Source organism: Mustela putorius, unplaced genomic scaffold (genome assembly GCF_011764305.1).
Source record: "Mustela putorius furo isolate JIRA1106 unplaced genomic scaffold, ASM1176430v1.1 tig00000589_pilon_pilon_pilon, whole genome shotgun sequence".
Taxonomy (NCBI): Eukaryota; Metazoa; Chordata; class Mammalia; order Carnivora; family Mustelidae; genus Mustela; species Mustela putorius.
In genome coordinates this window covers 2,435,529-2,462,629 of record NW_025421425.1, presented here as the reverse complement: position 1 = coordinate 2,462,629, position 27,101 = coordinate 2,435,529, and the positions used below count along the sequence as shown (strand labels likewise).

Here is a 27,101-nt window from a genome sequence, read left to right as displayed (position 1 = left end):
TCTGCTTCCTCCTTTCTCTCTCTGCCTGCCTCTCTGCCTACTTGTGATCTCTCTCTGTCAAATAAATAAATAAATAAATAAATAAAATAAAGAGCTAAGATTTGTGAGAACATGGACACTGTCATTGAACTACATTACTGAGGTGGAGAAAGGAACATTTCCCCTGAGAAAGGAGAGGACAAAATAATAGATGCTCATTATGTTAGAATCACCGTTTTCAAATGAGAATACCACCATTATATAAAAATATTTTCGGGGGGGCGCCTGGGTGGCTCAGTGGGTTAAAGCCTCTGCCTTCACCTCAGGTCATGATCCCAGGGTTCTGGGATCAAGCCCGGCATCCGGCTCACGGCTCAGCGGGAAGCCTACTTCTCCCTCTCCTACTCCCCCTGCTTGTGCTCCCTCTATTGCTGTGTCTCTCTGTCAAATAAATAAAATTTTTTTAAAAAGGTGAAATATAAAAAACATATTGTTACACGTTTAGAAAAACAGTAAGGAAATTATTGGGCCAAAATCTAAGGACAAGAGGTAAATGGAACATGGAAATTACTTATACTCTGCTGAGCAAGGCAAACTTGAGCTTGTGTTTTGACAGCTTCCAGAAGCAAGCAAAATCATGGAAGCCCAGAACCTGCCCAGCACGAGACTGTGTTAATGGACCTTCCTCCAGGATTCTTCCCAAGGACCATATAGGCCTGTTACCTCTGGGGAATGGTGAGCCAGAAGTAAATCTGACACCCTCCAAGACATCTAGGAAAAGTTGTCTGCTGATGATACCCATGAACCAGGCCTGGCACGAATTGTACCCCAAACTTCTATCACCCCAGTGATCAAATAATCTCTGACAGTGAATTCAGTTCAAAGTGATCTTGGATCACTGGGAGCCCCAAGCACCTGCTAGAAGCAGATGTGGATTCCCTCTAGAGGAATGCACTATTTCCTAGCTGTCTTGCTCTGCCGGGGCTGCCATTTAAAAATGCACAGACTGGGTAGCTTAAACTACAAGAATTTATTTTGTCACGGTCCTAGAGGCTGGGAGTACAAGGTCAAGATGCGGTCAAGGCTGGCTTCCCCCAAGGCCTCTCCCCTTGGCTTGCAGATGGCTGCCTTCTTGCAGCATGCTCTCACATGGTCTTTCTTCTGTGTGTGTCCCTGGTGTCTCTTCTTCTTCCTCCTACAAGGACCGCTGTCCTACTGGATTAGGGCCCTACCCACATGACCTCATTTAATCTTAATTGCCTCCCTGACGGCCCTATCTGCTAATATGGTCACATCAGGACTGAGGGCTTCAAAAATTAATTTTAGGAGGACAGGTTCAGTCCATAACACCAGCCCTCAAAGAACCTTCCTGTATAAGTTTACAAGGACCATGAGCTACACACAATAAACATAACCAAATGCATGTGTGCGTATGTTTATTTATGTGTGTATATATGTCACAAGATGCCTTGAGCAAGAACTCACGTAACAGCAAAACCACCCTACAAAAACTACAGATACGGAAATTCCTAGACACAGATGATAAAGAAACTACACTTAGGATATTTTTTAAAAGGTGATGAAACAATTTTATTTTAAAATGGTAATTGTATAACATAATGACATCTTTTGCCGCCATTTAACCAAAAACTGAACATTATTTCGTTGTTCAAGAAATAAAGGTATACGTAATTTTTGAGGGAGTATGCAAGCAAAATCTTGAGAGAACTCTGCACTTTCGCATGAAGGAGGCTGCTCCTGTCCTAGTGCCTATGGAGGTCTGTAGCCTGTGGTCCTTCACTGGCCACTTTTCATTCACCGATGGATCCTCGAGGCCAACATAACCCTTAACATGTAGCAGCATGTCAATAAACATTGGCTGAATAAATTAAGTATACTTTTTCAGGAGATACTTTGTGATGCTGGAATGACAATAAGTATATAAAGGCCTTTCTTAGGAAGAGAGGAATTCATATCATAGCTCACCTTGAATAACACTCATACATTATTACCTTCATGGGTCTGTTCTTTTACAGCTGCACTTCTTGGTTGTAATAAGTTCAATTTCAGTATTTCACACAGATGTTCTCAACAAGGATGTACAATGAGTCAAATCAAACCATCAAGTAGAGTCCCAGGAGTTTCGTTTTACTGACATTATCTGGGTATGAAATTCATGTAAAAATCCTTCACAATTTAAGCCAAAATGTTGCTGAGACAAAGGCCTTCAAGATCACAGTTCCTTTTTTTCTCAGATGTCTATTCTGAATATTTTCAAACATACTGAAAAGGTAAAGAAATGGTACAATGCGCAGCTATCTGTCCTCAACCTAGATTCAGCAATTACTAACATGTAGCCATATGTATTTTAATTACAGTTTTTCTTTTCCATATCATTTGGAAGTATGTGTCTGAACAATCCTGCCCCTGAACAGGTTAAGGTGTATCTCCCAGAGTTAGAATAATCTCTTTTAAAATCCTTAGCACCCCATAATACTATCTAGAATCTCAAGTTTCTGTAATTGTCCCAAGAGGGCCTTTTATGATTTTGTTTTGAAAAAATTTTGGTGTTTTTTTTTTTTTAATTTTACTTATTTATTTGAGAGAGAGCTAGAGCAGGAGCGGTGGGGGAGGGGCAGGAGGAGGCGGCGAAGGGGGCTTCCCGCTGAGCAGGGACCCCCATGCTGAGTTTGACCCCAGGACCCTGGGGTCAGAACCTGAGCCAAAAGCAGACCCTTAAAGGATGGAGCCACCCAAGCGCCCCTGGAAAAAAAAACATTGTAACACAAGGATTCCCCCAATCTAGCTTCATGCATCGCCACTGGTGTAAGTCTATATGGTCTCCGCCCTTACTGTAAAACAGTCGCAAGGGGGCACCTGGATGACTCAAGCGGTTAGGCGTCCAGCTCTTGATTTTAGCTCAGGTCGTGATCTTGGGTCATGGGACTGAGCCCAACATCAGGCTCCCTGCTGGACATGGAGTCTCCTTGAGAGTCGCCCTCTCCCTTTGCCACCCCCCAAAACATGCTCATGCTTTCTCTCTCTCTAAAAAAAATAAAATAAAATAAACAATAAAAATAAGATAAAATAAGAAAAAATGAAAATAAAACAGTCCCTGTACCTTTTGTTTTCTGATGACATGTCTGTTGGCAGATCACAGGACAGCTGTTCATACAATATCTCTCACTCTAGATTTGTCTGATTGCTTCTTCCTGTTGTCATTTAACTGGTTACTTTAACCCCTGTTTCCTGTAAACTGGAAGTTGGCCTAGAGGCTTGAGTTGATTAGGGTTAAATATTCTTTTAATTATTTTTATTAACATATAACATATTATTAGCCCCAGGGGTACAGGTGAATCATCAGCCTTACACATTTCACAGAGCTCACCATAGTAAACATTTCTTTAGAAAGATTATCTCATAGGTGGTGTCATATCTTTCCTAGGACAGCACACGGGGAGGCTGAAAAGTCAGGTCGAGTCGCTACTAATGGGACTGAGTTCGGTCCCTCAGTTAAAGTGACGGCTACTAAGTCTCACCATGTATTAACAATCTGTTGAATAACAGATTGAAAAAGCCACAGTCCTTCATATCCTTTTATTCATATCTCCCTCATTAACGAGAACAGCGAGGTTTTAAAATTATTCTTATATTTGAAATTGCATGTTATCATTAAAAACATTCTTGATATTCCTAATAACAAGTGTAATTGACAAGATCTTCTGCATTCTTTACAATTCTCCCTTAATTTTCCAGTGAAAGAAAGCCTTGTTCTAATTTGTATCAATCTCCTAATCATAGAAAGCAAGCAAGCAAGCGGAAGGGAAGGAAGGAGGTGGGGGCGGGGGAAGAAAGGAAGGAAATAAAAGGAAAGGGCGCCCGGGCGGCTCAGTCGGCTAAACCTCTGCCTTCGTCTCAGGTCATGATCCTAGGGGCCTGGGATCGAGTCCCACACGGGGCTCTCTGCTCAGCAGGGAGTCTGCTTCTCCCTCTACCTCTCCCCCACTCTCCCAAATAAATAAATTAAATCTTGAAAGGAAGGAAGGAAGGCAGGAAATCAATCTACAGTTGACTCCTGCTGGTCTTCCTGAGTGACGGGTTCCTGAGTGCTTCTCCATGTGATGTAGGCCAGGCCTTGAGAGTTCCTCCAAGAGAGACCTAAAAAGGGAAAGGAGAAGTTAGGAACCCCTTCACCCCGTCTGATCCTCATACAAATTCAGATTGAACTGCCACGTTTCCAACCTTACTACTCAATGAAGCCTGATTAAAGAGGCCTTTTAATGCCATGTATGCAAAAGTTCACCCACAAACAAGGCAAGGTCCCCAGCTGTGGTGAAAGGGCAGAATGTGGGAAGGGCCAGGAGGACTCAGCACAACCAAGGACTGTACCTTCTGCCCTGTAACATCAAAGCAGGATCAATAAGTCCTGGGCAAGCACAGCGGAATCCTGGGACAAAGTGAAACGTCAGCCGGTGAGCAGGTACCTAATGGGGACCGGAGCCCATGGAGTCACCAGCAGCTGGCACCAGCCCTGGGATGGCAAAGACGGTCAGAAACAAGGAATAATCTGGCATTCGCTCATGCTGCCAACCCAGAGGACACACAGGCCAAACACATACTCGTACATTTCCTCTTACTAGGTCTCCCTTCCAGAGCAAGGTATGAGTTGTCAGCGGTTCCAAGAAAGTTGGGAAATACTAGTCTTCTCTACTGTAAGATTCCTGGGTGCCTTTAATCTATTAAAATGTGTTGAGGATTTGCAAAAAGGGAATGTCACCAGTGATGTCCACAAGTATCTGGCCACTGAACCCTTCCCTAAAGGCCATCTCATGCAGCTGGAATGTCCAAGCATGCATTCTGCAAAGTGTTGACCCATCCATGGGACCCAAAGGATAAATGAACCAAGAGGTCCACCCTTAAGAGTAGAAAAGTTCCTAAACTGGCCACAAAACCTTGTACATCCAGAGGATCCCATAGCCCAGGAATTCCTTGAAACAATGTCGGATTTCCCAAACTAAGACAGACCCCCCCAGGCTCCCATCTCCGGATGCTGGGTTGCCTGGTGTAAACCCCAGAGTCAGTTCCGGAGTATCCCAGGAGCCCTGTGGCAGTCCACAAGCATTTTCAGGAGTGAGCTATGAATGTCATGTTCTGACCTTTGGGATGTGGGTTAGAAGGCTAAAAGACACATCTGTGCCCTAATCCCCAGCCCCTGTGGGTGTTACCTTATTTGGAAAAAGAGTCTTTGCAGGGTGATTCAGTCAAGGCTCTTGAAATGAGATTATCTTTCATTACCCAGGTGGACCAAAAATGCATTGACAGGTGCCTTCATAAGAGTGAAGCAGAGAACTCTGGAAAACAGCATGGAGGTTCCTCAGAAAGTTGGAAATAGAGCTACCTACAACCCCGCAATCGCACTACTGGGTATTTACCCTAAAGATACAAATGCAGTGATCCAAAGGGGCACAGGCCCCCTAATGTTTATAGCAGCAATGTCCACAATAGCTAAATTATGGAAAGAACCTAGATGTTCATCAACAGATGAATGGATAAAGAAGATGTGGTGTATATATATAAAATGGAATACTATGCAGCCATCAAAAGAAATGAAGTCTTACCATTCGCAGCAACGTGGATGGAACTAGAGGGTATTATGCTAAGCGAGATAAGTCGATCAGAGAAAGGCAATTATCACATGATCTCCCCGATATGTGGAATTTGAGAGTCAGGGCAGGGAGTTTGGGGGGTAGGGAGGGAAAAAAAATGAAACAAGGTGGGATTGTGGGGGGCACAAACCATAAGAGACTCTTAATCTCACAAAACAAACTGAGGATTGCTGGGAGATGGGGGGGTAGGGATAGGGTGGCTGGGTGACGGACATTGGGGAGAGTATGTGCTATGGTGAGTGCTGTGAAATGTGTAAGCTTGATGATTCATAATCCTGTACCCCTGAAGTACATAATACATTATATTAATAAAAGTAATAAAAAAAAAGAGTGGGGCAAAGAGGGGCGCCTGGGTGTCTCAGTAAGTTAAGTCCAAGTCCGGGGATCAAGCCCCAAATCGCATTGGGCTCCCTGCTCAGCGGGGAGCCTGCTTCTCCCTCTGCCCCTCCTCCTGCTCGCGTGCTCTCTCTCTCTCATTCTCTCAAATGAATGGAATCTTAAAAAAGAAGAGAGAGCAAAAAAGAGTGAGGTAGAGAGATCTTTGAGGCACAAAGAGGAGGCCCCGTGAAAATGAGACAGAGGTCGGAACAGTGCAGCCGCAGCCAGGAACGACTAGAGCCACCAGAAACTGGAAGAGGCGAGGAACGGGTTCTTGGAGCTTCTGCAGGAAACGTGACCCTCCCAACACCTCGATTTCAGCCTTTTGGCTCCCAGAACTGTGATGTGAAATAATAACTGTCATTTTAAGCTATTGTGTTTCTGGTAATTGGTTGCGGCAACCACAGAAAACTGACACGGTGGTCAGGGAATATTCGAGCTCCAGCACGAGGGTCTGCTTCAGCACTGACCGGCTGGTTGCAGCCTGTGCCCAATTTCAAGTCCCTCTGCCACACCCCCTCAGCCCAGCATTCTGGGGCAGCTCCCGGGGCCTGAGGGGAGTCTCTCTTTGGGATGTCCCTTGAAACATACATTTCAGTCTGATTGGCTTCTACCCTGAAATTGTGTCATTGCCCTAAACCAAGGCTCTCCCTTAGAGATTTTTTTCCTAGCCCTACAGAACCCAGAGGAAACCTTAGGTTAGCACCTCACCCTCCTCAATTATGGAAAACATTCAGCTCCCGGGTTGAGTTTCTTCTGTCATCTTGTCTGTCTCCATCAAACACTCACGGAGTGGTTTTTCTGTAGAACCTGCTTTGTTAGATCCTGGAGATAAGCAGGTCAGGCAGATCAGGCAGATCAAAGACTTACTTCCTGTCCCAGAAGAAGTTGCCATTGAATTAAAAAACATTTTCTAGGTTTACCAGGAAAGCATCACAACCGCACTTGGGGCTCCCATGTAATGATTTCCGTTCTGACTGCTTAGATGTAATTCTGAAGTCTAACTAGGATTTCTTGATTTCTTAGGTTTAAATCTTCTTCTTCTTCTTTTAGATTTTATTTATTTGAGAGAGAGAGAGCAAGAGCAGAGAGAGGGGAACAAGCAGACACCCCGCTGAGCAGGGAGCCGATGTGGGGACTCAATCCCAGGACCCCGAAATCATGTTCTGAGCTGAAGGCAGACACTTAACTGACTGAGCCACCCAGGTGTCCCTAAATCTTTTTGAGCACAAACCCTTAAAGCATATGACATACATGGTATTTTTGTTTGTGAAATTCTCCTTCCTTCTTGTCTCCTGGCAACAAGATCTGCCTTGCTCTCTGTCTACCTCTCTCTCTCTCCCTCTTTTAAGTAAGCTCTACGCCCAGTGTGGGGCTTGAACAGACAACTGGGAGATCCAGAGTCCCATGCTCTACTCCTTGAGCCAGCCGGGAGCCCCCTGACCCACCTGCCTTCTACAGAACTATTCCTGCCTCACTCCAAACGGAGTTCTAGGGGACCTGCCAGTCTCACCACTGGCACAGCCCCCCTCTTCCTCCTCTACCCTGGGAAGGGCACCTGGTCTAGGCTGGACAAATGCCTCCTCTTGGTGCCCGCTGTGCCCACTGTCTCTCCCCTTCCAGCCCCTTCTATCCACTCACCAGCCACCCTCCGGCCCCACTCTGCACCCAGGTCTCTGACACTTTAGTTTACAATTAATCCACAGTTTGGGTTTTCCTCCCCACAATATTCTGAATTTAAGTTTCTGACCAATCATTTGGAAGCACTAAATAACATGTAACTTGACTGAGCCCTTGCTGAAGGCCAGGCCCTGTCCAACGAACTTGGGCACAATTTTCCGTCCCAAACTCAGCACTCCTAGGAGGTAGGCGTTGAGGAAGAGAGCGCTCAGCTTCAGCGAGGTACCAGGTCTGACACGTCGGAAGGAGCGCACTCAGCGTCTGGGTCCAGGGCCTGCGCCAGAAACACATGCCGGGCTCTCAGGGGAATCCGATTCCCATCAGAGGTGCCCCCGATCCCGGTACTGCGGACTTCACATGGGGCTTTAACATCGCCCACTACTCTCCTCCCTGGGATGCTCCATGTCCCACGTCTTCTGGGGTGCCCCCCCCCCCAGCTGGGCCTCTCACTTCCTTGTGAATAAGACCACAGGGGCCACTCTCGACCTCTAACCTCTGGGTATTCCCTGAGAGACCGCCCACACGGATGATGGCCTGACCATATAGGCCCAGAAGGAAGCCAAAGTTCAACCCCTGCAGCGATTGGCCTGGAAGGGTCAGCGCTTGATCCCTGTCAGCGTCTCTAACTTTGGGTCCCACCTCCACTTTCGGACCAGTCAGAGAAGGCCACCGCGCGTCTGTAACTGATCGCGCAGGAGGCCGCTGGGTTCCCGGCCAGCAGCGTCCACACGGAGCGTATCCGCGGTCTTCCTTTCTCCGTGAGGAAGCTTCCCGGCTCCTCTGCGGCCTGCGAGTGTCTGCGCGCGGAGGGTGGCCGGCTCCGTGCGCGGAGTGAGCTCTGGGTGAAGAGCCTTTGCCTTTTCCCGTTCGGGTGGCCTTTGTGCATTTCCACTCCATCTGGGTTGTACCCGGGTTCAGTCTTTCCCTCCGTGCCCCGCCCACCCCTGCCCTTGAGAACCCTCCCCCACGCTCACCGACCTGTCCCCCAGCCTCCGATCTGCCCGTTTTGACAGCAGCGACCCTACGCATCAGCCTTTCCTTGCGGTGACTCATGAGTTTCTTGGTCAGGCTCCTCCATCCGGGGCAGGTGAGACCTCCAGGCCCTGCCTGACACCCGCAGGGGCCCCTTCCAGCCCCCTGCTGGGAAGCGGTTGTCATAGCGATGGAGGCGCGCGCAGGCGGGGCGAGCGGCTCCCGGCAGCCCGGGAGGGGCGGGCGGCGGCTACGTCGTCCAGCTCGGCAACCCCCCCTCCCCTCCCCCCACCTCCTCCCCTCCCCCCTCCTCCCCTCCCCCACCTCCCAGAGCAGGCGCGGAGCGGGAGCGGGGATTGTCGCTGTCGGTCACTCTCGGATCCCTGTCTAGCACATCCCCCACATGGGCTCTCGGTCGCTGGTGTCACTGGGTTGTGCAGCTCGGACTGTGTTGCTTAGCAACGAAATAACAAACAAGGTAAATCGAACCTCCATTGAATCTGCGTGAAAGCCTCGTTCACGCGGACGCGTCGTCGGGGCTGTCGCGCCGAGGCGGGGGTGGGGCTAGACCCTTTTAAATATGGGATTAACACATAGAGTAAAAAGTGCGCAAAGCTTAAGTGTACATCTTGATAACTTGTGTCCAACACCCAGAACAGGCTGTCGAGTACTTCCAGGACTGCGCAGAATTCCCTGGCCCTTCCGGCTCAGTACCCGCCCCCCAGGGACAGGAATGGGACTCCATCACCGACAGTTTGCTCCGCTTTTGAACTTCAGATGGGTGGGATGAGGCTGGGTGGACCATTGACTCCGTCCGACTTGTTGCGCTCATCATGGCGTCCGTGAGAGGTCCCCGTTGTGTGTAGCTGGAGGAGTTGGATTCCCTCTGTTCCCAGCAACAGAACTGTTAGGGCTTTGAACTTCTTCATCTGCTGCCTGGTTTCTCTGCCTCACCTTTGCCACTAGAGCTCCTGATGGCTATCCATTCGAGCCCAAATGAAGCTCCCCAAGGGTCTTTATGTATTGGCTCATCTCCGCAAGTGGCTGGGGCTGCCCTAGCCTCTGTTCCAAGGACTCTTGGCCCATTTTTCCCCCACTGGTCTGTGTGGCTAAGACCCTACATCCCTTTTTCTGGTGCCACCTGAATTAGGGTGTCACAGAGCCCAGGTGGCCAAGATAGCCATAGGCATGAGAATCTTGTTCCCTCCAGACCATTTCATTCCTTTCCAGTTAGTTCAAGTTCTTCAAATTTTTTTCTTTTTTTTTTTTTTTTTTTAAGATTTTATTTATTTATTTGACAGATCACAAGTAGACAGAGAGGCAGGCAGAGAGAGAGAGAGAGAGAGAGGGAAGCAGGCTCCCTGCTGAGCAGAGAGCCCGATGCGGGCCTTGATCCCAGGACCCTGAGATCATGACCTGAGCCAAAGGCAGCGGCTTAACCCACTGAGCCACCCAGGTGCCCGAGTTCTTCGAATTTTTTAAACTGTTTATTTTGAAGTACGTTTACAGAAAAGTTGCAGTGATGGTACAGATTCTTCTCTACATTTCACCCACAATTCCCAAATGTTAATATTTTGCGCATTTGCTTTACCATTCTTTCTCTCTATGATGTAGGAAAGATGTTAGGGTTCAAAGGCAACAGCCAAGAAAAAATCCTTGACACGTCTTTGATGCAAAAAGAATTTCATTAAAGCACAGGGACAGGACCCATGGGAAGAAAGAGCTGCCCTGAGATCACGAGGAGTGAGTGGCCCCTTACAGACTTTCAAGTAGGGAGGAGGTTAGGGTAAGTCTCTCAGGAATTTTAGAAACAAGGTTTCCGGAACCTTGAGGGAGTTAGCTATCTGGAAAAGGTCATTTATTGCCATCTAATAAAACCTTAGTCATGAGACTCTTCAGATGTATATCGGTGGGTCATATGCTTGGGAGATGATTGCCAACATGTATCTTGGGGGATTTAGATATGAAAGAATTTCTAAAGGAAGTTTTATATGTGAAAGTAGACTCACAGGATCCTGGGGGTCGGGCTGGGGTTACCTTTTGCCCTTAGCAGAGTATTAACATTGAGGCAGTTGAAGTCCCTAGAGGAATGTCACTCTGCCTGTTTCAAGGACTTGTCAGTGGGCTGCAGAGAGTAGGGAAATTTAAGTTTTTCTTCTGTCTTTGTTTCCCAGATCATCCATATATCAATAATTTGCGTACATTAATTTTTCTAAGCTGCTGGAGAAGATATTGTAGACATTGTGCCTCTTTGCCCCTAAATACTTCACTATATGTTTCTATTTTTTTTAAAGGACATTTTCATACATAACCATGGTACATTTATCAAAATGAGGAAAGCAGCCCCTGGATGGTTCAGTCAGTTAAGCCTTGACTCTTGATTTCAGCTCAGGTCATGAACTCAGGGTCATGAGATTGAGCCCCATGTCTGGCTCCATGCTTGGTGGGGGGGGGGGTCTCCTTGGGATTCTCTCTCTTCTTCTGCCCCTTGCATGCCCGCACACACTCTCTTTCTAGATAAAAAATCTTGGGACACCAAGGGTGGCTCAGTCGGTTAAGTGTCTGCCTTCGGCTGAGGTCATGATCCCAGGGTCCTGGGATCAAGTCCCACATCGGACTCCCTGCTCAGTGGGGAAATAGCTTCTCCCTCTGCCCGCTCCTCCCCCTGTCTGTGTGCTCCCTTTCTCTCTGACAAATAAATAAATAAATAAAACCTTTAAAAAACTTTTTATAAACAAATAAATAAAATCTTTTTAAAAATGAGGAAATTAACATTGGCATACCCGTATTATAGAACTACAGACCTCATGAAAATTCTGCCGGTCAGCTACTGATGGGTGTGTTTGTGAAAGTCGCAGGATTTTTCAAATTATTTTTTTATTATGGTAAAATACATATTGCATGAGATTTAGCATTTTAACCTTAACTTAAAAATATTCTCTATAATTTTTAAAGTTTTTATTTTTGTTCCAGTTAGTTAACATGCAGCAGTATACTAGTTTCAGGTGTGCGATAAAGTGACTGGACACTTCCGTACGTCACCCCGTGCTCATCACGACAAGTGCTCTCCTCTCCTTCACCCCCGCCCCCTGTTTCCCCCACCTCCCCAACCTTTCCCCTCTGGTAACCGTCAGTTTGTTCTCCTTAGCTAAGAGTCTGTTTCTTGGTTTTCTTCTTTCTCTTTTTTTTTTCCTTTGCTCATTTGTTTTGTTTCTTAAATTCCACATATGAGTGAAATCATACCATATTTGTCTCTCTCTGACTGGCTTATTTTGCCTAGCATTATACATTTATACTCACTAGCTCCATCCATGTGGTTACTAATGGCAGGATTTTACTCTTTCTTATGGCTGAATTTTACATATATATATATATAATCTCCACGTCTTTAGCCATTGGTCAACTGATGGATGTCTGGGATGCTTCCATATCTGGCTATTGTAAATAATGCTGCTGTAAACATAGGAGTACATGTTTCCCTTTGAATTAGTGTTTTTGTATTCTTTGGGTAGTCTGATGACTGGATGGTAAGGTAGTTCTATGTTTAACCTCCATACTGTTTCCACAATGCCTGTACCAGTGTGCACTCCCACCAACAGTGTACAAGTGTTCCTTTTCCTCCACCTCCTCGCCAACACCTGTTGTCCATTATCACGATTTTTAAGCATACAATCCGTGGCATTAAACTCATTCACAGTGTTGTGCAGCCATTACCACTGTCTTCATCCATGTGAGCTGCCGTGGTAAAAATACAGTAGATCACGTGGCCTACAAACAGAGACATTTACTTCTCACAGGTCTAGAGGCTGCAAGTCCAAGATCAAGGTGCGGACAAGTCCGGTGGCTGGCGAGGAGGCATCGTGTCCTCACATGGCAGAAGGGGCAAGGGAGCTCTCTGGGGTCTCTCTTAGAAGAATACTAATCTCGTTCACAAAGGCTCTGCCCTCAGGACCTACTCTCCTCTCAAAGGCTCTACCTCCAAACACCATCACGTTGGGGATGACGTTTCACTCTATGAATTTGGGGGCGCTGCAAACATTCAGTCTCTAGGGAACACCATCGACATGCACACCATCTATCATCATCTCAACCCTGTACTCACTGAACAGTAACCCCATTCCAACTTCTTCAGCCCCTGGAAACCACCATCTCTTCTATTTCTGAATTTGGCAACTCTGAGTACTTCACAAAAGTGGAATCCCGCAATATTTATCCTTTTTGACTGGATTATTTCATTTGGCATAAGGTTAAGATCCTCAAGATTAATCCACGTTGTAGCCTGACTAATGTCCTTTGAAAAGAAAGGGGGGAAGATACCATTTTTCCCAGTCCAGGATCCAGCGTCAAATCCACAGGGCAGCTAGGTGTTATGCCTCTTTAGTCCCTTCCAATAAGGAATGGTTTCTTAATCTTTCTTTGTTGTTCATGACATGGGCATTTTTATAGGATATAGGCCAGTTATTTTGTAGAAATACCTTTCAATCTGATTTGTTTGCTAGCCCCTCACAAACTGAGGTTATGAATTTTTGGCAGGAGCAGCACCAAAATGACAGGACCCTCAGTGGTATTGTATCAGAGGCTCACGTTGTCCATTTGTCCCATTACCGGTGACACTAATTTTTATTTTATTTTATTTATTTATTTGACAGACAGAGATCACAAGAGAGGCAGGCAGAGAGAGAGGAGGAAGCAGGCTCCCCGCTGAGCAGAGAGCCCGATGTGGGACTCGATCCCACAACCCTGAGATCATGACCTGAGCTGAAGGCAGAGGCCCAACCCACTAAGCCACCCAGGCGCCCCGGTGACACGAATTTTGATCCTTTGGCCAAGGGGGCTGCCAGGTTTCTCCACTGGAAAGTTGTTACTTTCCTTTTACGGTTAGTATCCTGCGAGGAGAGAGTAAGACTGTATACATATCCCATTTCTCATTAAATTCTCACCCACTACTTCAGCATCCACTGGCGATTCTCTCTGACACAATTAATGCTCTGATGGCAAATGGTATCTCAACGTCCATTACTCCTTTGACACTTACTAGTTGATATTCCACCATAAGAAGAGTTTTCTCTTCTCCCCAATTATTTTTTCATTTACATAATTATATCTGCCAGCACTTGTGGATTTTTACTTTACCCTATGATTGGGATAGGTAAAATAAGAATGGTCATAATTCAATACTATCGGTATTGTTGGTCCAATTATCCCAGATTTGTCGAAAGGGAGTTCCTCCAAGCTAACTTTCTTGGGTTCTTTGGCTAAGTTCCTGTCATTCTTTGAGGACTTCCTCGCTGTCTCACAGAATATTACCATCTGGTTTCATTTGTATCTTTCCTATCTGAGCCCTGAAATTAGCCATTTATCCAAAGAGCTCTGGCTTCTGTGAGGGAGAATGATATTGAGAAGCCCAGATCTGGGCATCGGGCGAGCTTGGACACCCTCCTGGCTGGTGAAATGACTGCGGCATGTTCACCTGGACAGGCCAGCATCAGCTCCACGACACTTTCGTTCTTCGCAAGTGCCTTCACATACTGGTTCTTGTCCTCCGTTGACTGCTACATTATAGATATTAAAAATTATTATTTTATTCTGGCTGGTGGATCACAACTGATTTATTTTCTTTTTAAAAATGTATGTATTTATGCATTACTTTCCTGTGCTGCTATAACAAATTATCACCAACTTAGTCATTTAAAACAGAAGCGATTTATCGTCTTATACTCTGAGGTCAGAAGTGCGAGATGGGCTGTCCTGGAATCAGGGTGTTTGAAGGACTGAATTCTTTCTGGGGGCTCAAGGCAAAACTCTTTTCTTGCCTTTTTCCACCTTCCAGAAGCTGCCAGCATTCAGCAACTCGCATCCCTTCCCCCACCTCCAAAGCTAGCGATCGCTTTGCTGGGACCTCGGTTTCTGCAGTTACAGCAGAAACCTGTATTTTGACCTGCTCCCCCTGTCCGCTCTCCCCTGTGACCACACTGGGCCCACCCAGGTAATCCCTGTTCATCTCCCACCTTCAGAGCCTCGACCTAATCACACATGCAAAACCCCCGCACTGTGCGGGGCCAGGTGTGCCATCGAGCATATTTACAGGTTCTAGGGATTAGGGGCGGACATCTGGGGAGGGCCAGGACGCCAGGATAATGTATTTGATATACTCTTAAATAACGAACATGAAACATGTTGGTAATAAGAGAAACAGTTGTAAGAAAGAAGGCCCAGATGGACAGACCCCTCTTGCTCCCCGCTGGGACTCCTGCTGGCAGCGGCCACCCCTGCCCTTTGGCTGGAGACAAGGTGGTCTGAGTCAGCCTCAAAGTCAAAGCCCCAAGCGAATGGCTCCAGGCTGAGTAGGGGCTCTTCTTCTAGCCTCCAGCGCCCAGGGGCTCTCTTTCTTTGTCGCTGAGATTCCCCCAGCGGGCGCGCATTTTAGAGGGGACACCAGGAGGCGCGTCTACACCGCCACCATCCATCAGCTCCCTTAGGCTTCTTTCCTCCGCGCGGGGCCTGCTCAGCCCGGCCCACACAGCGCCCACCCGGCTGGGCAGGGGTCCCCTGTGTCCCTGGCGCGCGCTCGCCTCCCACACTGGCTCTTGCCCCCCCCCCCCGCCTGCTTTCTCCTGCGAACCCCGAATTCCCACTGCGAGGACATTTGTATCTGCTTTTTCTCCCCTAATACAAATGTTGCTGTTTTCCAACCCTCCCGCCCCCTGCGGTGCCTTTGATTCTGAACCAGGTCTCTCTGGGTCGGCACGGATTCCGCTGACTCGGCCCCGCATTCCTGCTCCCCTTCCCTCCCCGCTCCGCCCCCCACCTCCAGTCTCTCGGGCGGCCCTTGGGAGGCATCACACCTATCCAAGGACACCAGCCCTCTCGGTCCCGGGCGGCGCCCACAGCCCCCCCCCCCCCACCCCGCGGTCTGAGGTTGGCAGGAACCAGAACGGACGTGATCCACGTGCCTGATGGCTGAGCGGCGGGGGGGGGGGGGGGGGGGCGCTCCCCAAGTCCCCTGAAAACTCCCCTCCGGGCTTCCCCCCACCCCGGGAGTTTGGTTAAGGTTGGGTCGGGGTCTCTGGGGAGGCTGGGTGCACCTGCCGCGGAACAGCTCCCTTACAGTGCGGTGTCACCCTTTCCCAGAGCACAGCCCCTGGGGGCTGGGCAGGCGCGTCTATGCAGCCTCCGCCTGGGACCGTCCTGGCCCGCATGCACACCTGCAGGGAGGTCCTCCCCGGCGGGTTGCGGGGGGCTTCCTCCTGCACCTGCAGTAGCGGCTTCTCAGCCACCCTCTGTCGGCGCTAACAACCCACCCCTCCCCACCCGAGGGGGTGCAGAAAAGGGAGAGTAGAGGCTTGAAGAGAAGTTAACGGAGGCCAAGAGCCAGAAGATCTTTGGAAAGCGATTTTTTTCTTGCGCTTAGAACAGATGTGACATACAATATCTGGGCCTCCAAGGCCTAGAATATCCCTTGAAAGGTTCCCAGGACAATTTTTTTCCTCTCCATTTGAGTTCTTTATCTGAGGTGTAACTCCCACATACCAGTCACCCCCTCCAGACGCACAAGTCAGGTCTGATTGTCCCCGTCGGAACTGAGCAGTCAGCTCGATCCCAGAACCCCAGGATCATGACCTGAGTCGAAGGCAGATGCTTCACCCCCTGAGCCACCCAGATTTCCCCAAACTCTAGCCTTTCGATACATCTACTATGGAAAGATTAGAGTCAAATAGATTTTACTCCTCTGGACATTCCCTATAAATGAAATCATGGGATCTGTGGTCTTTGTGTCTGGCATCTTCCACTCAGCGTAATGTTTTCAAGGTTTATCCATATTGTAATACGTGCCAGCACTTTCATTCCTTCTTACAGCCGGAGGATAGTCCGCTGAGTGGATGGAGCACAGGTTATCCCTGCATACGTCAGCTGGTGGGCATTTGGGTTGTTTCTACTTTTTGCTGTTATAAATAATGCTCCAGTGAACATTTTTGTCTTGATTTTGGTGTGGACATAGGTCTTCAGTTCCCTCGGCTCTATACCTGGGAGTGGAATTGGTGGGTTATATGGTAACTTTACCATCTCAAAGAACCATCAGAGACCTATTTTTAGGGTTTTTTGGGGGGAGGGGGGAGGAAGGTGCGGCCAGTTCAAAAAACAGTTGAATAGATCTACAACAGGGATGGGTAAAGCAGCTTCCACATGTTGACAGAGAACCTTCTCCTCAGAAAGCCCTCTGCATGGAGACCTATGAGAGGAATAGTTCACTGTATGGTGTGGAATGAGAGCTCAGGGAGGGCAGGATGCAGTGACGACATCCTCCTCCTGGACAGAAGAGAGACAGACATCCCAGCTCCCAGCTGTCCCCCATCACAGGGACTGAAACACATGGCGAGCAGAAATCCCACGGGCACGACCCGCAGTGAGCGGTTAGGGCGAGGGTTCTGCTGAGGTCGTGGGGAAGAGTGCAGCCTTACAGCTGAAAAAATATTTGCCTCCACCTCCCAGAGAGTTTGCAGCAGGGAGAAGAGAACAGCATGGATCGAAGCCCAGCAGTGTGACAGTGCCCGATGCCCTTGGTCCTGGAGAACGGAGGCTGGGAGTCAGAGGGGAGGGGTCCGTGGGAGTAAACCGAAGCCTGACATCAACGCCCCGCTAAGGAGTTTGACCTTGAACCTTAGGTTGTGGGATCTGTCCCAGGACTTGGGGCTGTGCAGGGTGGTCAGCTTGTTCTGGAGCCATGCCCTTGGAGGAGGAGAGGGAGGGAGTCCTGAGGATGAGGAGGCTCCATGGGGAGAGAGAGAGACCGGGAGGACCTGGGAGCGGGGTGGGGATAGGGAGGAAGAGGCCAGTGAAGGACTCCCCGGGACTGCATGAAAGGTGGGAGAGCTGCCTGAGTCATAAACACTTGGGTTTTTTCTAGAAAGAATGACTGACATTACAGCCCCTGGGCACACAGAGCTGCTAAATGCTTTAACCGCTTGTTTCACGCAGTCGAGTTCCCACAGGAAGACAGCTTCACATGGAAACTCGGAATTTTGAGAGACGCTTGCAGAGTCTTTTGGTTTGGGACAAAGCCTTCGCTATCTGTCTCCATCCGGTGCGGGCGTGAGTGCCCATTCTATCATGGCGCCCGTTACGCGGATGGCTCCTTCGTGGCACACACCACCCAATGCCAGGCCCAGCCCCACACTACAAACCCCTCCGGTTCCTCCTCATGGTCATGTAAGGCCCACCCCAGGGCAGCAGAAGCGTGAAAAGGAAATTCTTAACTCCAGAGTCACACTTTTTCCTCCTCATTTTCTTGTTTTTCTGTTTCGGGGCTTCTTCTCCCTATTCCCCTGATCTTCCGGAAGAATCTGGAACACTCCCGCTGCCCAGTGTTCTCTGCAGGATCTGTGTCTGCAGGAGCCGGTGTCATTTCTCCCCCAGCAAGAAGGCTCAGGCACAGTCTGGCACAGCCTGGGGATTGCAAAAGTGCCCTTGACTCAAGGTGTCAGAGGAAAAATCAATCCCTAAGGCAGGATGGAGGTAGAAAATCCAGGCTGGGAGCAACACAGGGGCAAGCCAGAACGTTTCGAGGATGCCAGCTCCCTGGCTTTGATTTATACTCCTCTTCTTTACTTACTCTGGGGCGTCAAGGACGGCCAGCATGGAGGCTTTCACGTGGGAAGGAGCATGAGGAATTCGGTGAGGCTGAGGACTTGGGACAGGTGTCTGGGCAGTTTCCTGACCTTGATATTTGCGCATGATACGTTTCCCCCAGGGAATTCCTGGGATTAGCCCAGACCACAGAGGTGGCCAGGTGTCACCGTGGCTCTGGTCCCCCTGTGAGCATCACTCCTTATTGCCGGAAAGGTGACAGGTTTGGCAGCCTGTGGTGACAGAAGGCTAAGTCTGAACCGCACACACCAGCGATTATCTTGGTTTTCCTCTGTGCCTCTGCTCCAGAGACCTCCAGCACTCGGCTCTGGTGGATGTTTCTGTGCTTTCATCCTTTTGGGAATTGGATCCTTTTATAATTCTACAACATTGTGAAATGTTTAGACATTAGGACACCTAGGGGACTTGACACACGATTAGATAATAACAGCGCATTTTAAAATAGCTAAAGGGTTCCATGTTACTCTTCTGTTAGTTGATGGTTAAAATCTTCATAAAAACCACAGGGTCAGATATCTCTGAATCATCTGTTTCCAGTGGTTTTCAAATAAGGATTAACTACATCAAAGCTGGAGTGAACTTGAGCCTCTAATCCAAAATATATCTTTAGCTTAACTTCATTCAGTTTCAGATCTAAGAGCTAATTTAATTAATATTCATATGAGCTTTAAACATCATTAGCAACAGAGTTGTACATTGCTACTGTCATGGCCCCCTGATGAGTAGCGTCCCTGTGCCCTTTCCACTTTGCAATGTGGCTTTGTTGTTCCTCCTTAAATCAAGCACTAAGATTCATTTCTCCAACCTCGGGCTGGCCCGGTGACTTGCTTTGACCAACACAATGCAGCAAAAATGACACAGAGCAGCAAGCAGCCTCTAAGACTAGGCCTTAAGGGATATTGTAAATTCTCTTGTCAATCTTTCGGAACACTCGGAGTCCCTGTGGAGAGCAAAGGCAAGCTGACTGCTGTACAGAGGTCCCAGACATGGGAATGAAACCACCTTAGATCCACGCCTCAGCTTTTCGACCAGCCGTCTGAACCTAAGGGTGGCCAGCAGAAACTTGAGAAACCATATATTTCTTTGCTGAAGTTACTAAATTTTAATGATGTTTGTTATGCAACAAGAGATAACGAATGCAGGGGTTCCTGGGTTGCTCAGTGGGTTAAGGTCTCTGTCTTCGGCTCAGGACATGATCCTGGAGTCCTGGGATCGAGACCCACGTCGGACTCTTTGCTCGGCAGGGAGCCTGCTTCCTTTCCTCTCTCTCTGCCTGCCTCTCTGCCTACTTGTGATCTCTGTCTGTCAAATAAATAAATAAAATCTTAAAAAAAAAGATAACTAATACAAACGGGACCCTAAATGGTGATAGGATGGTGTCCTTTTTCTGTGAAAACTGATGTCATCCCTAAAACAAATGAAGAAGTTTCCCACTTTCCAGAACAGTAACAGTGGGGTTTCTTCCTTAGGAAAAAAGGAAGCAGTGTTGTTTAAGAACATCTGTGAATTTAGATTTAAATGCCAAAATATCATAATGCTTACCCGTGAAAGAAAGAAAACTGAGTGGTTTCATTATTTAAACTAAGAGCTAGTTCAGGGAGGCAGAGAAAAAGAAATCGCTAAATGGGTCCTGTGATTGCCGGAAAATTGCCCTTTTCTCCTTACGGGTGTGTTTGCTCGCTGTGTACGCAAAGGGGTTGGAACGGACCGTCCTTCACACTTGGCTTTGAATTAGCAAAATCATGCTCTCCCTTTCTGCCCCTTTTCCACGCTGACCCTTCCTTCCTAGGAGCTCTCTCCACACTAGTAGACCATAAGCTCATCCATGCACGTTTTTGGGTGTCTGAATAATTTGCCCCTTTTTATACTGAGTAACTTTCTATGCACAGATATATCCCTGATTGTTTACCGACTCGCTCACTGAAACACGTCCGGGTTTTTCTTGTTTGGGGCGATTATGAGTTGAGCTGCTGCAAATGTCTCTTTATTGTATTTATTTAATTATTTAAAAAGTTTATTTATCCATTTTCTTTGAGAGAGAGAGAGCGTTCAGGAGCGGGCGGAGGGGCAGAGGAGAGGGAGAGAGAGAATCTTAAGCAGGCACCACGCCCAGTGCGGAGCCTCATACGGGGCTGGATCCCACAAGCCCATGACCATGACCCCAAAAAAGAGTTGTGGGTGCTCGACCGACTGAGCCTTTCCGGTGCCCCTCGGCAACCACAAATTTTATTTAATTTTATTTTAGTGCCGGTACAGCTAACACCCAGCGTTATATTAGATTCAGGTGGGTCCGGTGATTCCGCAGATACCTCCATCACCCGGTGTTCATCCGAGGAAGTGTCCTCTCACGCCCCTTCACCTATTTCCCCCTCCCCCCACTCACCTGTCCTCTGGGAACCACCAGTTTGCTCTCCATGGCTAAGAGTCTGTTTTGGGGTTTATCTCTCTGTTTCTCTTTTTCTTTGTTCATTTGTCCTGTTTCATAAATTCCACATAGGCTTGAAATCGTATGGAATTGGTCTTTCTCTGACTTATTTCACTAAGGGAGCTACTCTCTAGCTCCATCCACATTGTTGCAAATTGCCGGCCCAAATTCCGAGGACCCAAGGCCAAGCAAGATCAAGTTCACATAATGGACACAAACACAGTGAAATGACCGTTTGGAACGGGTTGACTTTACACGTGATCAGAAGATAGATAGAAGAGATACAAATACATTTTTTTAAAAAAATTGACACACTTTGATTGGGCCTAAAAAAGTATTCGATGTTGGCAGCCAGAAAGGGACAAGGGATGGCCCCAATTTGTTGATTTGAGGGTTTGGGCATTCTTGAGGTAGTTTTTGAGGGCAGAAAGAACTGTGCAGGTGTTCACTTTGGTTCTATATTTTAATTTTCAATATATGAAGTTTCCAAATCCTAAACCATTCTTCTTTCATTATTAAAGCTTAAGTTACAGATCTCATTTTTCTTATATTTCGAGCAAATTTGAGGCATTGGTTTAAGTAGATCTTTGGATGATACTTGGTCCCATTTACTAATTTAATTAATTAGCTCTCCTCAAACCTTTTTTTTTTTTTAGTGTGAGTATAAACATTATTATAACTGGAATACAGTTGAAACCAGAATTATCTTTCTATAGTAAATCTAAAATTCACAAATGGTGGGGAAAAGACAAACTTCATAAAAAGAAAAACATTAAGCTTTTTTCTGAACTCAAAGCTAAAGCATTAGACATGACTCACACCTTTGTAATAACACCCTTACAATGTTTTTATACATGTGTCGTTTCAGCCTTACTGGAATACTTCAGTAATAGCCAAAATATCGCCAGCCCCGAGCTTCCAGTTCAAGGCATCATTACTCCTCTTGTGATGCGTGAGTAAACAGAAAGCACATGCAGTGTCTGTGTCTGCTCCCATGGGCCTCTCCAGCCAAAGAGGACATAGTTTTCTGGCTTCTTTAAGTTAATCAAATACGCTATACACCTAAGCTCATTGAGCCTTTGAACACATGGCTTTCTTCTCATCATATGCTCAGTTTTTTTCTCTTTGGCTGCCTTATTACCATTCATTTTTTTAAGTTTAACATGTATAGTAAGAAGGCTTGATTTACATACACTGGGAAATGATCACCACGACAGGTTTTGTGAACATCCTTCACCTCATGTACATAGAACAAAAAGAAGAGGGAAAAATGTCTCCTGTGGGGAGAACTCGGAAGATCTACCCTCCTACCTTTCCTGCACACCCGAGGCCAGGGTGAGCTGAAGACCTGAGGTTGGACATGGCATCCCTAGCACTTGTTTCTCTGGAACCGAGAAGGTCAGGCCTTCAATCCCCTCTCCTCCCACCCGCCCTCAGATCTTTTTAGCTGTAGAGTAAAATGTCACATAACTGATTTCCTCTTATGGTGCTTTTGTTATTTGGATTAACAATTAAAAAACCTCTTAGGGTGTCTGGCTGGTGCGGTTGACAGAGTGTGTGACTCTCCATCTCGGGGCTGTGAGTTTGAGCCCCACAGCAGGTGTAGAGGTTACTTAAAAGTAAAAGAAATTTATTTTTATTTTTTTATAGTATTTTTTAAATTAACATACAATGTAGTATTTGCCCTAGGGGTTACAGATCTGTGTATCATCAGGCTTACACACTTCACAGCACTCACCATAGCACATATCCTCCCCAGTGTCCATACCCAATTTTTTTTTTTTAATTTTTAAAGATTTATTTGTTTTAGAGAAAGAGAGAGCTTAAGCAGAGGGGCAGAGGGAGAGGAGAGAGAATCCCAAGCAGACACCTTGCTGAGCGCAGAGCCCAATGCTGGGTTCGATCCCATGACACCGAGGTCACAACCTGAACCAAAACCAAGAGTTGGACGCTCAACCAACTATGCCACCCAGGCACCCCTAAAGTAAAAACAAACAAACTTAAAAAAACAACAACAAAAATCTCCTGACTATTGATTATAGGAAATCTAACAAATTTACAAAAGAAACAAAGCTTAAGTTCTCTCTGAACTGTTTCAACATGGTAAATAAACTTAGTAAGATAAGACTTCATCCCCAAAGCAAAAGTCAAATTGATGATTCAGTTGCACATTTGAAACTCAGTGTGACACAGCTGAGCTTCCAATAGGTCAAATTCTCTTAAGTATCCCAAGAATATCCAGTACCAAATGTGCATATCCTACCTAACAAATTTCATCTTCATGCTATGTTTTTGAGGGGCACGTGACTGGCTTGGTCAGTACAGTGCGTGACTCTTGGTCTTGGGGTTGTGAGTTCAAGCCCTATGCTGGATGTAGACATTACGAAGTAAATTAAAATAAAATATAATGGTTTTGAGTCTCAAAAGTTTTTGATACTTAATTCTAAATCTTCCTGGACTAAAAGATATTTGTGCACGGCAGAATATAGTCAGCAACCCAGCTCACTGAGGCTACTGAGGCTACTAAGGCCACGGGCTACAGTACAGGCAAATATGAGGCTGAACATTGCCAGGTCAAGGTGGGTCTTCTTCCTGCCTGGCAGTCATGCAGGGAGTCCTGTGCATGATTGTTCTGTCAGTGATTCCAGAGTCTCTAGGAGATTCTTTGGTGTAGCTTGAATCCTTATGTTCCCATTATACATACTACATTCAAATACCTTGGACCTTAAGAGGGATCCTAAAATATGTAAAATGTCTGTTCAACACAAAAGAATTTAAAACTTGTTGGAATCTTGCTTTCTCTCTCTTTTTTTTTTCTTCAGACTATGCACAACTTCTATGGATATTTAAAATGCTCTCCAGTTGAATTCTGTAGATCACACACACAGGTACCCATGTATGAGGTTGTCCCACTGGCCGAGGCCTGGAGAGAAGCTGCGGGAGGTATGAAGTCCACGTTCTAATACTCGGACGCAGCGTATGTGGCATGATGAGAAAAAGAGTTTTTGTGGATGTAATTCAGTGAAGGGTTTTGAGATGAGATGTTCCTGGATAATCTGAGTGGGCCCTCCCTCCAACATCTGTCATTCTGGGAGGCAGGAGAGAAGAACGTAAAACCACATTCGAGGCCATATGAGAGCGCAGGTGCAGACTGGAGGGAGGGAGACCTGGGTCTCGGACCACCTTGAACCTCCAGAAGCCACGAGCACCAGGGAAGGATTCTGTCCTCAGAGGGAGTGCAGCCCAGCCAGGCTTCTGGTCTCCAGAACTGTGAGAGAAGACATTTCTGTTATTTTAAGCCACCAAGTTTGTGCATCCGCTGCGGTGGTCCCAGGCAACTGACGCAGGCGTGTTCGGGGCACACCTGGGCGAGACAGGTTTCTGCATGCGTATGAAGATCCTTGAGTTGCATGTATAGAAACCCCGTGACACTCTTATTCATAAAAGAGTCACTTGTAAGGATATGGAGCACTAGAACTGAAGGTCAAGAAAGAATCTGGGCTAGAGAAAGGGATGAGAGCCAGGACCTGGACTGCTGGCAGGACCCTGTTTTCCTTCGTGTCTGCTTCATTGTTTTTTGTTTTCCGCTGCCCCGTCTGCCCTGCCTCCACGTCGAACAGACTACCCCATCGCCCCTGCGCGTACGTCTTACTATTCTAGCCACACGGGGAAACTAGCTAGTCTGTGCTCACCCCCAAAGCCAACTTGGAGAGCTCAGGCGCCCTCCCCTGGTCTCATTCCCGATGGTGCTAGGGGCAAGATTTGCCATAGAAACCTGGCTGCCAGGCGCATGTATCCGTGTGGATAAGGAGGCCTATTCTTTGAGAAAAGCCAGTGTCCAGTGGTGTCTACCAGTAGCAGCTGTCTTATTGTGCTGGGTCGTATCGGTTAGCTACTGCCCCCACCAAAAACTGTCTAAAAAACCCCCAAATGAATACTTGAAAATAACAATTATTTATTTTCACAGATTACAGGGCAGCTGGCTGAGGTTGGGCTTGGTTGAGCTGGTTGAGGACGATCCTGGGGCTCGGGTGCAGGTGACGACAGCCACCAGGGAGGAGCTCTTCTCATGGTGATGGCAGAAGTACAGGAGGGCAAGCCCCGAAAGGCAAGCACACTTGCGTCATGTGCGCGAAATCCTATCGGCCAAAGCATCACCGCCGCCTTCCGCGGGTGGAGTGGGGAAGGGTCCTCCTCTTACAGAGGTTAGGTGGGTGGGAGAAGGTTGTTGAGCAATAATCTATCACCTGGCACAAGGTTTTTAGTAATGGAACTAAAGGATCAAACATAATCCCACTCCTAGTGGGACTCCTACCATCAGGAAACTCCTGACCTACCGGATCGTGAACTTCTCAGAATAATGTATCAAGACTCTTTCCAGAAATGTTTGGATTAAACCCCATTAAGCCTTTAAACTTAACTTCCAGTACATAGGAGACATAAGGAGGGCTAGAGGGAGAAGCTGAATGGATACTGAATCAGTTATTTCCTGCTCAGTAACAAAGTACCCCCAAGCTGAGCTGCTTACACAGCAATGAACAGTAGCTCACAGGATCGTGCAAGAGAGAGCAAGGAGAAAGCCAGGTGTGACCCAGTCTCAGAGGCATGAGCTGTCACTTTTGCTCATTCTTTTTGTTAGAAATGAGTCAGAGGAGGGGCGCCTGGGTGGCTCAGTGGGTTAAGCCTCTGCCTTCGGCTCAGGTCATGATCTCAGGGTCCTGGGATCGAGTCCCGCATCGGGCTCTCTGCTCGGCAGGGAGCCTGCTTCCTTCTCTCTCTCTCTGCCTGCCTCTCAGTGTACTTGTAATTTCTCTCTGTCAAATAAATAAATAAAAAAAAAAAAAAAAAAAAAAAAGAAATGAGTCAGAGGACAGCTGACACTCCAGAGGAATTTCTACCATTGAATCAAGAGAAAGCATTTGTGGACATATTTAAAAATCACTACTGAAATTATTTGAGATAAAGAGATAAAGAGACCAAAAGCAGTGTTTCACATTCCTGACTGGCTCCTGGGTTTTTTTTTTTTTTTTTTTTTTTTTTTTTGTTTTTGTTTTTTTAAGTCATATGAGTAATTCTGGGGACAAATGGGGAAACTGGGATGTGAAACAAGTGTTACACAGATTGGGGAATGGTTGATAATTTTCATAGGTGTGACAAGGGCATTGTGGCGACATGGAGGGAGGTGCTTATTCTTAGAAGATGCAGATGGAGGTATTGGGCAGTGAAATGGCTTGATGTCTGCAACTTGTTTTCAAACAGGTAAAACAAACAAACAAAAAAGAGATAAAGCACATGAGCCAGGGGTGCCTGGGTGGCTCAGTGGGTTAAAGCCTCTGCGTTTGACTCAGGTCATGATCTCAGGGTCCTGGGATTGAGCCCCCCCCCCGCCCCCGCCCCGCATCGGGCTCTCTGCTCAGCGGGGAGCCTGCTTCCTCCTCTCTCTCTCTCTGCCCGTCTCTCTGCCTACTTGTGATCTCTGTCTGCCAAATAAATAAATAAAATCTTTTAAAAAAAAGAGCCAAAATATTAGCACTGGAATCTCAGTGGAGAGTACATATGTGTTCATTGTACTAATTCTTTACTTTTTTACACTTTCAACATTTTTCTAAATTAAAAGTGAATAAATATAGGAGGATAACTGGGTCAAATTCCGGGTGAAGGAATTTAGATGTCATCCTTGGCCTGCCGATAAGGAAAATGAGAATGTTCACCTTTCCATAAATGCTCTTCTTTTATCTGGCAAGATAAATGTTCTTCTTTTTCTGGCAAGTGGGTGTCTCATTCGCTTCAGAGAAAAGTTCTTTCTGAAGAAAACCCAGGAGCTTCCTGTGGGGTGCTTCTTCTGCTAAACCAGGTAGAGAAGCCGTGAGGATGATATTAAAGACATATGGGGAAAGCAGAACAAATTAGAAATTGATGTCTAGGAGAAAAATCTGGGTTGTTTATGAAAAACAGAAGTTCCCAGACCTTCAGTGACTTGCTGAGGTAAGGAATAAGGGTGGGGAAGAAGAGGCCTTTCAAACTTGCAGGCCAGGGTTTCAAAGACAACCATCAGGAAGCCTCTATCTGTTAGGCACCAAGGACTCCTGGAGGAAATGGAAGCAGGTTCACCATCAAAAGGTGACCCCAGGATAGTGCTCCTGAAACAAACCCACATTCACAATTTTTAGAGTACCCAATGGGAATCCGACGTGTTTGAATTTGAGGTCAACGACAGAGTGAATAAATTAATAAAACATTAGCTCACCATCCTGTAATAGTTTAATAACTCATGGGCACAAAAACCATCTCATGTATTCAGTGCCATGTGTTATCCTAACAATGAGGTGTTGATTTTAAAATCACGTCGACTGACG

The 27,101-nt window shown here is 46.9% G+C and overlaps 3 long non-coding RNA genes across 17 annotated transcripts; 1 reads left to right on the top strand and 2 right to left on the bottom strand.

Annotated features, from left to right (window-relative positions):
• Positions 1 to 1,544: 1,544 nt before the first annotated feature.
• LOC123392596 lies at positions 1,545 to 3,906 on the bottom strand. The gene is made up of 2 exons (XR_006607323.1): positions 3,101 to 3,906; positions 1,545 to 2,140 (listed from the first exon to the last, which is right to left on the bottom strand). It is a non-coding gene; the product is annotated as an uncharacterized LOC123392596 (long non-coding RNA).
• Positions 3,907 to 3,910: 4 nt separating this feature from the next.
• LOC106006651 lies at positions 3,911 to 8,820 on the bottom strand. 9 transcript variants are annotated; one of them, XR_006607319.1, is made up of 5 exons: positions 8,682 to 8,819; positions 7,848 to 7,977; positions 6,735 to 6,896; positions 5,205 to 5,330; positions 3,911 to 4,137 (listed from the first exon to the last, which is right to left on the bottom strand). It is a non-coding gene; the product is annotated as an uncharacterized LOC106006651 (long non-coding RNA). The 9 variants fall into 9 exon arrangements; XR_006607322.1 differs by having other exon boundaries at positions 6,735 to 6,848; XR_001180906.2 differs by lacking the exon at positions 7,848 to 7,977 and adding an exon at positions 4,369 to 4,510 and having other exon boundaries at positions 8,682 to 8,813.
• LOC101677887 lies at positions 8,686 to 25,473 on the top strand. Of its 7 annotated transcripts, none has more exons than XR_006607325.1 (5): positions 8,688 to 8,790; positions 9,007 to 9,153; positions 21,614 to 21,697; positions 21,963 to 22,143; positions 23,568 to 25,473. It is a non-coding gene; the product is annotated as an uncharacterized LOC101677887 (long non-coding RNA). The 7 variants fall into 7 exon arrangements; XR_006607324.1 differs by having other exon boundaries at positions 21,614 to 22,143; positions 23,568 to 23,688; positions 24,713 to 25,473; XR_006607330.1 differs by lacking the exon at positions 9,007 to 9,153 and having other exon boundaries at positions 8,686 to 8,790.
• Positions 25,474 to 27,101: the final 1,628 nt, after the last annotated feature.